The sequence below is a fragment of the Bos grunniens genome, chromosome 13 (genome assembly GCF_055505025.1).
Source record: "Bos grunniens cultivar Pamir isolate PY7600 chromosome 13, Bosgru_T2T1.0, whole genome shotgun sequence".
NCBI lineage: Eukaryota > Metazoa > Chordata > Mammalia > Artiodactyla > Bovidae > Bos > Bos grunniens.
The window spans coordinates 65,120,265-65,136,002 of NC_141177.1; the positions used below are offsets into that span (position 1 = coordinate 65,120,265).

The 15,738-nt window shown below is 43.3% G+C and overlaps 1 long non-coding RNA gene across 1 annotated transcript in view; it reads right to left on the minus strand.

The window, feature by feature from the left end:
- Positions 1-4,266: 4,266 nt before the first annotated feature.
- LOC147361119 (uncharacterized) overlaps positions 4,267-15,738 on the minus strand; it is a 34,764-nt gene continuing 23,292 nt past the window's right edge. Inside the window, exon 3 of the long non-coding RNA XR_015139778.1 lies at positions 4,267-4,758. This is a non-coding gene — a long non-coding RNA (uncharacterized LOC147361119). The remainder of the gene's footprint in view (positions 4,759-15,738) is intronic.

The following is a 15,738-nucleotide window of genomic DNA, read 5'->3' on the forward strand; positions in this document are numbered from 1 at the left end:
CCACAATGAAATAATTTATATTAAATAAATAATTATTTGTTTTTAAATAAGTAAATAGTTTAAAATTTTTTTAAATAAGTCAACTACTTTATAAAAGTAAAATAAGGGAGCCAATTACTGAACTCTTCAGAGGCTCCAACTGACTCTTTTTCTTTTTTTTTTTTAAATTTTTAGCAGAGCATAGCTGCTTTACAATGTTGTGTTAGTTTCTACTGTACAGCAAATTGAATCCACTATGTTTATATATATCCACTCTTTTTTGGATTTCCTTCCCTTTTGGGTCACCACCAAGTACTGAGTAGAGTTCCCTGTGCTATTCAGCACGTTCTCCTTAGTCATCTACTTTATACACAGTACTCTTGACAAGATGTTTGGGGTCAGGACTGGCCCCTTTGAAGCAAGTAAACCCCTGAAGTTATTGGACAACTTGATGGGAAAAGAACCTCCCCTAACCTCAGGAAGGGCGTAAGCTTCCTGGAAATCTGGCTCATGGAACCAGAGCCAGTTCTGACTTGAAGATTTAAGCACTGTGACTTAATTTTTACCCCAAGCTGGTGAAGCAGGTCATACCAGTTATGCACAGGAAGGGAAAATAATGCCAAATTGTGATAAGTGCCATGGTTGTAAAAGATAGGTGAAAAAGAGACAGGATAATAGGGAGATACCATTGGATAAGGGGCTTAGAGGGGCCTCTCTAAAAATGTGGTGTTTCAACACAGCCTGAAGAACCAGCAGTGGGGGGAGAGCCTTGTGTTAAAGAACACTGGTTGTGCAAAGGTCCTGAGGCAGGAAGCCATTTGATGTGCCTGACAAAAGAGTCCCCAGAAGAGGAAGTGAGGAGAAAACTGCTTCTGCAAGGCTGAAAAGAAGGTGGCAGGGTATTATGAGCCATATCAACCATTTCCTACTTTTTAAATAAGTCCACTGTCCCTAGGCTTCAGGATCACCAGCATAGGGATGCATATATGCAATTTCTATGTAATGTTCTAGGTCTCTTGAGGGAATATGATACATATTTCTTCAAAAAATGTTTTTTTAAACCTTGAACTGTATTGCCAATATCTTGGGCACGAAATATGAATTAATATGGCTCTGAAGATCTTATTTCAAAAGACCATGAGATAGGCCAGTAGGGGTAAGTAAACATTTAGCTGTGATAAAGATAATGAAATCAAGAATGACGTGATTTTTCATGGCCAAGCAACACCAAGTCAAACTAAGAACTACATTCCTGTGCATCACGAACAGCCAGCAGGCTCCCATTAAATTTCATGGATCCTGGACCAATTAAATTAATTTTTTTAAAAGAAAGTTTGTTAGCTGATACTTCTGGGAAGACTGGGATACAGCTAGCTGCAGACCAAGCTGAGTCCAGATGCTCAGAGGATGTTATCAGGCTCATCTCTACCTCTTGGCTCTGTTTCTGCTTGCTCAGCAGGTGAAAGTCACTCAGTCTTGTGCGACTCTTTGCAACTTCATGGACTATACAGTCCATGGGATTCTCCAGGCCAGAATACTGGGGTGGGTAGCCTTTGCCTTCTCCAGGGGATCTTTCCAACCCAGGGATCAAACCCAGGTCTCCCACACTGCTGATTCTCTACAGCTGAGCTACAAGGGAAGCCCCACTCAGCAAGTGGTGACTAACAAATCCAGCCTTAAATCCTTTAAGGGGAAAGAATAGCTCCAGTGAAGTCCTAGCAGGAAATAAATGGTTAGGTGATGTGAGGGTTATCTAATGAAGGGGCTATTCATGGTGGTGAGTGCAAGTTTATGAAAGAGGATAGTGAAAAAGTTGGCTTAAAGCTCAACATTCAGAAAACTAAGATCACCGCATCTGGTCTCATCACTTCATGGGAAATAGATGGGGAAACAGTGGAAACAGTGTCAGACTTTATTTTGGGGGGCTCCAAAATCACTGCAGATGGTGATTGTAGCCATGAAATTAAAAGACGCTTACTCCTTGGAAGGAAAGTTATGACCAACCTAGATAGCATATCGAAAAGCAGAGATATTACTTTGCCAACAAAGGTCTGTCTAGTCAAAACTATGGTTTTTCCAGTGGTCATGTATGGATGTGAGAGTTGGACTATGAAGAAAGCTGAGCACCAAAGAATTGATGCCTTTGAACTGTGGTGTTGGAGAAGACTCTTGAGAGTCCCTTGGACTGCAAGGAGATCCAACCAGTCCATTCTGAAGGAGATCAGTCCTGGGTGTTCTTTGGAAGGAATGATGCTAAAGCTGAAACTCCAGTACTTTGGCCACCTCATTCGAAGAGTTGACTCATTGGAAAAGACTCTGATGCTGGGAGGGATTGGGGGCAGGAGGAGAAGGGGACGACAGAGGATGAGATGGCTGGAAGGCATCACTGACTCGACGAACATGAGTTTGGGTAAACTCCGGGAGTTGGTGATGGACAGGGAAGCCTGGCGTGCTGCGATTCATGGGGTCGCAAAGAGTCGGACACAACTGAGAGACCAAACTGAACTGAACTGAGTGCTGTCCTTAGTGCTATAAACCACAGAACCTATCATTTATATAATATTATTCCCAGGCCTGAGGACGCTGTAGAAAGAAGCAGTTTGGAGCAGCTGGAGTGGGGAGAGGTGTGGAGAGGGCTTACTGGCAGGAGCTGTGGCATTCTGGGGGAGCACAGTGAACCCAGGCTATCTGGCCTTCGCTTGCCCTCTCACTGGTTTCCAGGGAGTGCCCCACGGGTTCAGTCCAGTGGGAGGCTGTGAGATCAGGGAGCCTCTCCACAGTGAGCAGGCAAGCGTAGGACAAGAACATGTCTGGACAGGCAACACAAGATAGGCAGCACAGTGGGGTTTTTCCCCCTCAGATGTGTTATTAATATTAACCACACTGGCCTTGCTTGAGCTCCCATGACTATCTTTGTGGTCAGATGAAGGACACCAGGATTGACCAACCCCACAAATGAGAGGGAGGCGATTCTCCTAAGAAGTGCTTTCAAACAAATACCACATGGTCCATCCAGACCCACACCCACAACCTCAGTCTCAACGAAAGCAAAGTCCATTGTTTGAATGGATAGAGAAGTCTGCTAGAACTTTCTTCTTTCTATCCCTTTCTTTATAAATATATTTGTTCTTGTTCATTGTATCATTCCATAACAAAAGCAGGGACTCAATAGGGAGTTACCCAGACAAATGGTCAATCATTTGTAAAGGGGAATCATGACAACTTAAGATATGTGAAGTCTCCAAAAAATTTGCCTTCTATGCACATTACTTTGCTGACAAAGGTCCATCTAGTCAAAGCTATGGTTTTTCCAGTAGTCATGAATGGATGTGAGTTGGGCCATAAAGAAAGCTGAGCACCAAAGAATTGATGCTTTCGATGCTGTTGTGGTGTTGGAGAAGACTCTTGAGAGTCCCTTGGACTGCAAGGAGATCAAACCAGTCAATCCTAAAGGAAATCAGTCCTGAATATTCATTGGAAGGACTGATGCTGAAGCTGAAACTCCAATACTTTGGCCACCAGATGGGAAGAATTGACTCATTGGAAAAGACCCTGATGCTGGGAAAGATTGAAGACAGGAGAAAGGGATGACAGAGGATGAGATGGTTGGATAGCATCACAGATTCAATGGACACGAGTTTGAGCAAGCTCCAGGAGCTGGTGATGGATAGGGAAGCCTGGTGTGCTGCAGTCCATAGAGTTGCAAAGAGTCAGACATGACTGAGCAACTGAACTGCTGCACTTTCTTAGTAATATTCTAGGGGATATGCTTCATCAAATGAGGGAATAAACCAAAAGAGAAGACATGAGACTCAGGACACAAGAAGTCTAGAATGGGAGGGAAAGAAAGTAATTTCTAGAAGGGCTATCACAAGACGACAACTGTGGGGAGAACAGCTGAAAGGGAGTGAAGGCTGAGGTGGAGGATTTCAGAAGACATGTTCTCAAGGGGAAAAAACAAACATAAAAAAAGTAGATTACTTAATGAATCTGAATGTATCAGAGATTTATTGTGGAAGTTAGGAGGTGAATCAGCAATAGGTAAATGCAAAATAAAGTGAACAAAAACTCAGAAGAACCAAGGAACAAAATCCAAGTTAATTACTATCACTAGGGGAAAATAGTACAAGAAAGAAAATGTATTCCTAGTAGGACCAGCGACTCTGTTGTGAATAATATCACACATGATCATAAAATATAAACAATGAATTTGAATTTAATAAAAAGTGTGATATAACCCTACAGATAAGGTGAGGGTGTCAATAGGAAGTGATAATGTGTGTGGAGTAGAAAATAAATCCTTTCTTCCACTGGCAGCCAGTGTATTGAATGAATTAGCACAGAGAAATTTTATTGTTATCAAACCACTGCCCTTTTTTCAAATACACTCTAGCTGAATTATTTTTCACTATCCAAGACAATAAGTTCACACAGATCTCACAGGTAACTTTCAGTTAATAACCAGAAGTCTCTTTTTTGGATATTAAAGGTCTAATCATGTCTGTTCTGATAGCAAAACTGCAATTAAAATTCTGCTTTCCTTCCTTCCTCCCCTCCCTCCTTCCTTCCCTCCTTTCTTTCTCTCATTCTTTCTTTCTCACTGTCTCACATCAGACCCCTCAAGCCATATGGCATTCAGGAGTCCTCTCTCCCTCTGGTCATTACCAGGCTCCCGTGAGTTCCTCGGTGACCCGTGTGGAGGAAATGCAGCTGCTCTCTCCAGTCCTCCCAGCCGTCTGTTGCTATTTCTGTAGCAAAATCTCCTTAGAATCTTCTTCCCTTAAAAAAAAAAAACGACTCTATCTCTATATTTAACGGACTAAAACGCAATCAGACAAGCCCTCAACACCCTCCCTGTAGGAAATCTGAATATGAAACAACAAGCACTGGACATGGAACAGAAGCTGACAGTCTGGGGGGTGTGGGGAGGGGTACACATTTATTGGGGAAGGTGAGTTGGGCCATGCAAGTAAGTTCCCAACTCTGGCGTTTTGCCAGGGGCTAAGGCTGGTCTGTGCAGCATGCACAGCAGCACTATGGCAAACAAGGAAAACCCCACAGGTTTTCTATCCCGGGAAACAAACAAAAAAAAATAAAGACAGGAAGCCGGAAAAATGAAGGCAAGAAACCATGAATGGTGAAGAGAGAGACAGGGGAGTCCCAGGAGGGAGAAACTCAGAGGTGGGATCCTCCACTGGTCTCTGACAGACCCTGAGCCATGTGTGTGTGAAACAGGCCTAAGTCAGCTCAGCTAAGGAAACGAGATCTAGACCGAGACCCATATTCATATCGAAAAACTGAATTTTGCCATAAAACTCTCCTGTGAACATATGAAACACACTCATTGAAGAACAATAGCAGAATCCAGAATCTCTACAACCTAACATTCATAATGTCCAGGATCACTCCAAAATGACCTGTCATCTGAAAAATCAAGAAAATGGAATTTGTTCTCAAGAGGAAGGAGAAGCAAGGAAGCCGTATCTCAATATGAATCCAAGATGGAACCCACAGGCAAGACTTTGAAGTGAATATTGTAGCTCTTGTCTGTGAAGTGAAGGAAATATGTTTTAAATAAATGGAAAACAAGACATCTCATCAGAGATACTGACACAATTTTTAAAAAATACTAAATGGAAATTCTAGAACCGAAACCCCTCAAATTTCTGAAATAAAAATTTCACAGGAATAGACTTATGCTGGAATAGACACACTAGAGTAATAAATGAAAGAAATGCAAGATAGGTCAATTAAAATGATTCAAAATGAAGAATACAGAGGAGAGAAAATTCTGAAAAGTTTGAACAGAAATTCAAGGACCAGTTAAATGATATCAAGTGGTCTAATACTTGAGTCATTGGAACACTAAAGGGAGAGAAGAGAGAATGGGCAGAAAAAAAATTTTTTAAGAATAAAGGCCACAATTTCCCCAAATTGAATGAAGTTATAGAACTTTGTAGATGCAAAATGATAAGCAAACACCAAACAGGATAAACATAAAGAAGCTTATGAGTTACATCCAAGTCAAACTGTTAAAAACCAAGAATAAAGAGTAGTATTTGGATATTTCAGTTCATCCACAGCAACCAGTAGACAAAGGACACCATTTAAAGCCCTTCAGTCTTTGGCCTGATTGTTCTCAGGTACAATCCTTGCCCTTTGGCTCCTCTGGCTAATATCACAAGAAGGCTGATCCCAGCAAGTTGTATGGTTGCATCCTGGGCCTGATGTCTGTGGCTAGGTTGCTAGAAGGAGCCTGTGGGAGGCTGGAGGGTGGGGGCAGGAAGCCTTGGGCGACGGCAGCTGAGGGACAGCACCTCAAGGTACCTCTGGTCCCTGACTCAGTAACACCACCTCCTCCAGCCCCGAGGGGAAGTGCCAGCTTACCACTTCTACTAATCTGCAGAGTCTTACTGGGACTTCTTAGCATTCCTGCCATCTGTGTACCCACTTCCTTGGTTTACAGTCACGCACGCTCAGTTGTTCAGTTGTGTTCAACTCTTTGCAACTCTATGGACTGTAACCCACAAGGCTCCTCTGTCCAGGCAAGGATTTTCCAGGCAAGAATACTGAAGTGGGCTGCCATTTCCTCTTTCAGGGGTTCTTCCTGATCCAGTCACTTTGGTTTATCATGGTTTCTGTTTTCCTAGGCCCTGACTGACATAAGACCTGACAACTCAAGTAAAAAAACTAGAAACTTGTTTAAAGAACAAAGATGGATTGTAACAAATATTAAATTATTGTTGAAAATGAGCTGATAGTAGAATGATGACAAAGAGGAAATATACTAATTTTGCCATTGCTTGTAGTAGGGAAATAACCAGTTCAGTTCAGTTGCTCAGTCGTGTCCGACTTTTTGTGATCCCATGGACTGCAGCATGCCAGGACTCCCTGTCCATCACCAACTCCCAGAGATTGCACAAACTCATGTCCATCGAGTCAGTGATGCCATCCAACTATCTCATCCTCTATTGTCTCCTTCTCCTCCTGCCTTCAATCTTTCTCAGCATCAGGGTCTTTTCTAATAAGTCAGTTCTTCACATCATGTGGCCAAAGTATTGAAGCTTCAGCTTCAGCATCAGTTCTTCCAATGAATATTCAGGACTAGTTTGCTTTAGGATGGACTGGTTGGATCTCCTTGCAGTCCAAGGGACTCTCAAGAGTCTTCTCCAGCACCACAGTTCAAAAGCATCAATTCTTCAGCCCTCAGCTTTCTTTATAGTCCAACTCTCACATCCATACATGACTATTGGAAAAACCATAGCCTTGACTAGACGGACCTTTGTTGCCAAAGTGATGTCTCCGCTTTTTAATATGCTGTCTAGAAGAGATTAGTAACAGTGATAAGTTGCTTAGGGAACTAATAGATACTTTCTATACAAATATTGGGTTTGTTTGTTCAAGTTTTTCTGTCACATCAGATGGAAAAACCCAAAGAACTTTTTGGCCAACCCAGTAGAATGTTAATATTATTATTGTAAAGATATCTACTAGAAAATATATTAGTTTCCTAAATATCACAAAGATGACACTAAAAAAAACCACTTGTAAAAGAATGAAACTGGACCACTTTCTAACACCATACACAAAAATAAACTCAAAATGGATTAAAGATCTAAACGTAAGACCAGAAACTATAAAACTCCTAGAGGAGAACATAGGCAAAACACTCTCCGACATACATCACAGCAGGATCCTCTATGACCCACCTCCCAGAATATTGGAAATAAAAGCAAAAATAAACAAATGGGACCTAATTAACCTTAAAAGCTTCTGCACATCAAAGGAAACTATTAGCAAGGTGAAAAGACAGCCTTCAGAATGGGAGAAAATAATAGCAAATGAAGCAACCGACAAACAACTAATCTCAAAAATATACAAGCAACTCCTACAGCTCAACTCCAGAAAAATAAATGACCCAATCAAAAAATGGGCCAAAGAACTAAATAGACATTTCTCCAAAGAAGACATACAGATGGCTAACAAACACATGAAAAGATGCTCAACATCACTCATTATCACAGAAATGCAAATCAAAACCACTATGAGGTACCATTTCACACCAGTCAGAATGGCTGCGATCCAAAAGTCTACAAATAATAAATGCTGGAGAGGGTGTGGAGAAAAGGGAACCCTCTTACACTGTTGGTGGGAATGCAAACTAGTACAGCCACTATGGAGAACAGTGTGGAGATTCCTTAAAAAACTGGAAATAGAACTGCCTTATGATCCAGCAACCCCACTGCTGGGCATACACACTGAGGAAACCAGAAGGGAAAGAGACACGTGTACCCCAGTGTTCATCGCAGCACTGTTTATAATAGCCAAGACATGGAAGCAACCTAGATGTCCATCAGCAGATGAATGGATAAGAAAGCTGTGGTACATATACACAATGGAGTATTACTCAGCCATTAAAAAGAATTCATTTGAATCAGTTCTAATGAGGTGGATGAAACTGGAGCCTATTATACAGAGTGAAGTAAGCCAGAAGGAAAAACATAAATACAGTATACTAACGCATATATATGGAATTTAGAAAGATGGTAACAATAACCCGGTGTATGAGACAGCAAAAGAGACACTGATGTATAGAACAGTCTTATGGACTCTGTGGGAGAGGGAGAGGGTGGGAAGATCTGGGAGAATGGCAAGGAAACATGTAAAATATCATGTAGGAAACGAGTTGCCAGTCCAGGTTCGATGCACGATGCTGGATGCTTGGGGCTGGTGCACTGGGACGGCCCAGAGGGATGGTATGGGGAGGGAGGAGGGAGGAGGGTTCGGGATGGGGAACACATGTATACCTGTGGCGGATTCATTTTGATATTTGGCAAAACTAATACAATTATGTAAAGTTTAAAAATAAAATAAAATTAGAAAAAAAAATAATAAAAGAAAAGAAAAAAAAAAAACAGGTAAACAAACAGACCAACAAATAAAATGGAATTATGTTGACTTATAAAGAAACTCTAAAAACAAATCATAATATAGAATAATATAACAGAACTAAGACTAAACATATGCTAGTTTCATCAATAAACAAATACAAACAGGGTTAATGCTCAAAGAGAAAGAATATTTCCAGATCTGATTATAAAGCAGAGCTAAATTCTATATACCTGGGACACAACTAAAGCAAATCAGAATATTGAAAGTAAAAGGGTAAGTAAAGGTAGTTTAGTGGAAAATATCCCCAAAGTCTTCCCTAGTGGCTCAGGTGGTAAAGACTCCCCGTGCAATGTGGGAAACCTGGGTTCAATCCCTGGGTTGGAAAGATCCCCTGGGGGAGGGCATGGCAACCCACTCTAGTATTCTTGCCTGGAGAATCCCCACGGACAGAAGATCCTGGTGGGTTACAGTCCATGGGGTCACAAAGATTTGGACATGACTGAGTGACTAAGCATACACATACATCCAAAGGAAGCAGGGGTCCTGGTTTTTCAGCCAACTTGGAATTCAGACCAAAAAAGTGATTAAGCAAGACCAATAAAAGCACCTTATAAAACTAAAGGGCATGATTCACAGTGAAGATAAAATAGCTATAAATTTATAACTATTAGTCTGTATAAATAGATAAAATAGTTATAAAGCACCAAGTAACCAAGCAATAGCATCCATAAACTTGAAATTATAGGAGAGGAAAGGAGAAATAAAGAGAAACATGCTGGCCTCCTCCCTTGTCTCTATGGTTTATAAGTCAAGTGAGTAAAATGCAATCAATAATATAGAACTTGTGTATAGCATATAGTAAATACGGTAGCTCTGATTAATGCATGTATCAAACTCTCTTCTCTACACATAGAGTATTCTTATCTTCTTTCTATTGAGGGGGCATGATTACATTTTTATTGAGTATCAGGTTGATGTTGTTCACTTGCTAAGTCATGTTCTACTCTTTGCAACCCCAGGGACTACAGCATGCCAGGCTCCTATGTCCTCCACGAACTCCCAGAGTTTGCTCAAATTAATGTCCATTGAGTCAGTGATACTATCTAGCCATATCATCCTCTGTCGCCCCCTTCTGATTTTGGCTTCAGTCTTTCCCAGCATCAGGATCTTTTTCAATGAGCCGGCTCTTCACATCAGGTGGCCAAAGTATTGGAGCTTCAGCATCAGTCCTTCCTGTGAATATTCAGGGTTGATTTCCTTTCAGATTGACTGGTTTGATTTCCTTGCTGTTCAGGGGCTCACAAGCGTCTTCTCCAACACAACTCAAAAGCATCAATTCTTCAGCATTCAGCCATCTTTACGGTCCAACTCAGTGGTAAAGAATCTACCTGCCCATGTAGGAGACACAGGAGACACATGTTCGATCCCTGGGTTGGGAAGATTCCCTGGAGTAGGAAATGGCAACCCACAACAGTATTCTTGCCTGGAGAATTCCATGGACATGGACAGAAGAGCCTGGAGGGCTCAGTCCTGAGTATCACAATGAGTCAGACACCACTGAGCGACTGAGCACACACACATGTACCAGGGTTTCGATGATAACCATGGGTGGATTTCCTTGACTCTTTGGTTGAATAAGTGATTTCAGCTCTAGCAACACTGCGGCATGTTAAGAAAAAGAACCCGAGGCTTGTAGGTACCTGGTGGCGGGGGGACACGTGCACACCTATGGCCAATTCATGTTGAGGTATGGCAAAAAACCATCATAGCATTGTTGAGTAACTATCCTCGAATTAAAACAAATAAATTAACTTTAAAAAAATTGACAAGTCTACAGCTCCTGGTTAAATGCAATCAATTAGCCACATACACGCATCTCCTTTCCCTTCAAAAGAAAAAATATACAAAGCCACAGGGGCAAAGATTTTGGTAGAGGAGATACCTGAGGATGAAAGATTTGAACACATTTCTGAGAGCTACAGGTGGAAGGCTGGCCAATTTGCAGAGTAAAGGAAGACAAACTGGATCAATGGTCCAGTTTGCAGGTTGACTCAGAGCCCTTTCCCTGTCCTGCACATGGATAGAGTGCATCCAGCAGGCTGGAAAGGGACTGGCAGACAGACTCAGCGGTCCCCACCCTTTGGAAGAAGCCCCCTCAAGCTGTTCTCTGTTTCAGGCTGGACTTGCTTGGCCAGGTGGGATCCGGCTTCAGGGAAGTCCCGCAGACACCCCAGAGTTTCAGCCCTCTGCCAGGTCTGCCTGTGGACAACCGTGCCTGTCCCAGCACCCACCACCATATTTGCTGATTTGCTTTTTGGTTTCTTCAGCCCACCCTTCCTCTGCCCTGGAGCTGTGGTCTGTGTGTGCAGCCCCAGGCACAGAGTGACTTGTGTTAGAAGCACAGAGGGGAAGAAGGACACAAGGGGATTTTCAGGGAAAAATGGATTTCAGGTTTATAGACACAACATTTGCAGCTCTATGGTCTTCCAAACAGACCATCACCTCCTCTTGGACCTCAGCTTTACAAGGAGTTTAGAACAGGAGGCAGACTTTTGGCCACATCAGCTGGGCACGGGGAGAAAACCAGCCTACCCAGGGCCTTTCCTGCTTTCCTGCTTCCCTGAAGCAGTCTCTGCCACTGTGGGCAGAAGAGGGAAGACATGCAAATTAGAAAAACAAGAGACTGTGGTAGAAGATCAGCTTTCAAAATCTGGGCTGTGGGCATAATAAGCTGGAGACACAATCCCATCAGGACACCTAGGGTGGGACAAGAGGGAAATTCCATTTTAAAACCACAGGAGTTGTTTGATTGAGTACTTTGATGGCTCCAACTGCCTTCACAAAGAAATCCAAAGACACCTTAGGATGGGTGGATAAGCCCTGCCCTCTGCATCATATCAGCAGACTTGAGATAAACGTTCACCTGAGTTTAAGCCATAAGAACAAATGGGACTAAAAACAGTTTTATTCCACTGGAAGATGCCAAGTCCAATTCACCAACATGGGGGCCCGTGTGGTTTAGAATAAACCTGGTCACCACAAGACACATCTATGACGAATCTTGGTGGGGCGGGGCGGGGGGCTCCACCCTCTCGTGGGCGTGGGAGCCTGACCTGTGATGCAGGCGTGCTATGCTATTCGCTCAGTTGTGTTCAACTCTTTGCGACCCCATGGACTGCAACCCACCAGGCTCCACTGTCCATGGGATTTTTCAGGCAAGAATACTGGAGTGGGTTTCCATTTCCTCCTCCAGGGGATCTTCCCCACCTAGGGATCGAACCCACATCTCCTGCATTGCAAGCGGATTCTTTACCATATGAGCCATTCGGGACACTGGAGTGAAGTGGAGTTCCAGCCCACAAGTCGGTCAGGGCACACAAAGTGTGGCAAAGAGGAGGAGGCTGATGTCTGACCACATGGCACAGCCCGGGCCAGAGGGACACCAAGGCAGCTCTCTCACCCCTGAGATGGAACCAGAGGCTCAGCACGTGCCTCCGGAGACTTGGGAAGTAACAGAATCTGAGGTGTTCAGTCTCTCTATGGAAGGGGAGCAATTCAAGTCCATTGACATCATCCTAACAGAACGGAAATGCTCCCTAAGTGTAACGCACAGCTACCTGGCTACCAGCGCCACTCCCCATTTCATCTTTGCAAATAGAACCCTACCCGCTTTTTTTTTCTTTTCTTTTCTTGATCACAAGGCTTGTAGGATCTCAGTTGCCTGACCAGGGATCAAACCCAGGCTCCCTGCAGTAGAAGCACAGAGTATTAGCCACTGGACCACTGGGGAACTCTCAAGAGAGCCTACTTTTGTCGCCACAGTGTCTGGGCTTCTCTGTGACTCATGCATAAGCCAGTTCCACCCCCTGGACAGTGATTTATCTAGGGATGTCCCTGTGCCCATTTCTGGGCACGTGTCATAAGGGCAGGTCTTCTGGAGGAGGAGGGAATTTTAAGAAACACTTTCTTGTTTATGAAAAGTGTCACAAGTGAAGAAATGATGATTTTTCTTCCACCCACATGGCCATATCTGGATGTGAGGCTTGGGTCTACCGTCATGATCTTGTGAACACGGGGTGAATAGTCAGAGTTTTTGCTGAGGCTGCAAGGGAGAAAAGAATGGAGAGCCCCACTGACAGTGACTAAATGAACCAGCCCCAAAGTTCTCAAAAAGTATTGTGATTGCAAAAACATGATATTGATACATAGGACTACAAAATAAGCCAAATATATGGAAATATATGTATTAAAATATTTAAGGGGAGTTCTCTAGTCACTTAGTGGTTAGGACGCAGCATTTTCATTGTTGTGGGCCAGGTTCAATCCCTGATCAGGGAACTGAGATCCTGCGAGTCAAGTGGTATGACCAAAAAAAAAAAAAAAATTAAGTTGTTACCTCATGCTTCTATTAAAAAAATAAGACCGACAGGTCTGATGAGTACCATAATTTCCAGTGATAATAATTTCCAAATCATAATTAGAGGTATCCAGAACCACTGTTTTGTGATATGAAAACATCAGTGATTTCTGTTGGTAATGAAGTTACAAATATTTCCATTACTTACCTCTGTGGTTTGTTGCAGCATTCATGATTGAATTTCAACTAGAAGTTATTGAAAATACAGATATGAAAAAAAAAGATATGATATTTCTCCCACCCAACTTCATGCACATTTTAACCACAGACTCCCCCGACTACCACCATTCCATGGATCCCCAGTTAAGAAAGTGTGAGTCAAAAGATTTTTCTCTGCCTTTCTGATGTATCATTTTTGCCCAAAGTCATGAATGTGGCTGACCAATTTAGGGAAGGTCTAAAAGATGAAAGGAAGTTTCCAGAAACAGAATTTCATCCTGCCTCGGTTGGGAGAATAACCCATCCAGTTCCGCTGGGTGCTGAGTGGACACTGGACAGGTCACCACCCAGAAGTGTAGGAACCCTCTGCTCTCTCCCTCGTCACCGACGCCAGTCAAATTACGTTAGCAAAACTGATGTGTCTAAGCCTCCTGGGGAAACAGTGGAAACAGTGTCAGACTTTATTTTCTGGGGCTGCAAAATCACTGCCGATGGTGACTGCAGCCGTGAAATTAAAAGACACTTACTCCTTGGAAGGAAAGTTCTTCAACTTTCAAAGGAAGTTCTTTGGTATCTATGACCAACCTAGATAGCATATTGAAAAGCAGAGACATTACTTTGCCAACAAAGGTGCGTCTAGTCAAGGCTATGGTTTTTCCAGTGGTCATGTATGGATGTGAGAGTTGGACTGTGAAGAAGGCTGAGCGCCGAAGAATTGATGCTTTTGAACTGTGGTGTTGGAGAAGACTCTTGAGAGTCCCTTGGACTGCAAGGAGATCCAACCAGTCCATTCTGAAGGAGATCAGCCCTGGGATTTCTTTGGAAGGAATGATGCTAAAGCTGAAACTCCAGTACTTTGGCCACCCCATGCGCAGAATTGACTCACTGGAAAAGACTCTATGCTGGGAGGGATTGGGGACAGGAGGAGAAGGGGACGACAGAGGATGAGATGGCTGGGTGGCATCACTGACTTGATGGACGTGAGTCTGAGTGAACTCTGAGAGTTGGTGATGGACAGGGAGGCCTGGTGTGCTGCAGTTCATGGGATCGCAAAGAGTCAGACATGACTGAGCGACTCTGAACTGAACTGAAGGCTCCTGGTTAAATGAGATCAATTAGCCACATACATGCATCTCCTTTCCCTTTAAAATAAAAAATATACAAAGCCACAAGGACAAAGATTTTGGTAAAGGGGACATCAGAGGATGAAAGATTTGAACACATTTCTGAAAGCTACAGGCAGTTAACATGCAGAGTGAAAGAACATAGATCACTGGAATAGTGATCAGTACTGGGTCAGTACTTTGCAGTGAAGTGTTAGTTGCTCAGTCATGGCTGGCTTTTTGCAACCCCATGGACTGTAGCCCTCCAGGCGCCTCTGTCCATGGGATTTTCCAGGCAAGAATATTGGAGTAGGTTGCCATTCCCTTCTCCACAGGATTTTGCTGAGCCGGGGATAGAACCCAGGTCTCCCACACTGGAAGCAGGTTCTTCACCATCTGAGCCACCGAGAAGCCCATATAGTTTGAAGAGGGGATGCTAAAAAAAGCATCAGTTTTTTCCCATGGGATTCAGGAAGGCTCAGAACTGAAGACAGGGAGGTGGGAAGTGGAGTTCATTCCCCCACCCCTGTCCAGAAATCAGGAGCCTGCCCACCCCAACCCACCCCCACCCATGCACCCTCCTTACCATCCCAAATGCCAAGAGACCAAAAATAGATAGAGAAAGCAGGATGAGCCTGGGCCTTGAACACACGGTTTTTAAGTGAAATTCTTCTAGTTGATTCCCTTCATTCCTAATTTGCTTCCAGAATCCCAGGAGGATGCCCTCTGGCCCCTTGGAAAATGGAGGCTGGGAGCAGTTGGGATTGTAGGAATCTTCTCCTAACACCCTGAAAATGCTGACTTAAGGGCCAACAAGGAGGCCACACAATCATTCAATGCACAAGTTCCTGAGCTGACAAGCTCCATCTGCATAGCGAGCTTCCAAAGAACATCCCAAGGACCTCCCTCTCAAGTACAAATGGACAGGCAAAGAACAAAGAGCACCTGAGAAAAATCTCCAATACAAGTTTTGCACAGACTCAAATTTACCTACCGTACATTCTTCCACGAGAATGAAGCGTTTCCCCCTGCAAATCAAGAGCATTAATGAAGAAGAAAAGCAACCCAGGAAGCGGGATTCAATACAGACAGCAGTAAGTAGTACAGGTCTTTTCTATGAGGACAGCTTTGTCCAGGCCAGCACAGAGGGGAACAGTTTATAAAAAAGCAAAACAAACAAATAAACAA